This window comes from Mandrillus leucophaeus, unplaced genomic scaffold (genome assembly GCF_000951045.1).
Source record: "Mandrillus leucophaeus isolate KB7577 unplaced genomic scaffold, Mleu.le_1.0 Scaffold773, whole genome shotgun sequence".
Taxonomy (NCBI): Eukaryota; Metazoa; Chordata; class Mammalia; order Primates; family Cercopithecidae; genus Mandrillus; species Mandrillus leucophaeus.
This window is the reverse complement of record NW_012108397.1, coordinates 906962-907422: the sequence shown is the minus strand read 5'-3', so window position 1 is coordinate 907422 and position 461 is coordinate 906962.

Below are 461 nucleotides of genomic sequence, written 5' to 3'. Positions count from 1 at the left end.
GGTGTCAGTTAAGAAGAGGCTTCTATTTTCCAAAAATATCCCTTGCATAGAATATCTTCAGTTTTTCCAATGATAATTTTGTTGTCTCAGAATAACTGTGGCCTTTTATCAAACTTGTTAAATAAGTCTTTCTTATTCAACCAAAATGTATTTTGCTTTCAAGCTTCCTGAGAGCTTGCCTCTACTTTCTGCAAAGCAGGAGTGTGGATTGGATCAATTCCAGTTCCAGGGCTGATTTGTGAATGGCAATGATTCAACGTGTTTAAGATTTTATAGACTTGATTAAAAAAGAGTATTCAGCCGGGTGCGGTGGCTCACTCCTGTAATCCCAGCACTTCAGGAGGCTGAGGCAGGCGGATCACGATGTCAGAAGATCGAGACTATCCTGGCTAACACGGTGAAACCCTGTCTCTACTAAAAATATAAAAAAATTAGCCAGGTGTGGTAGCACGCGCCTGTAG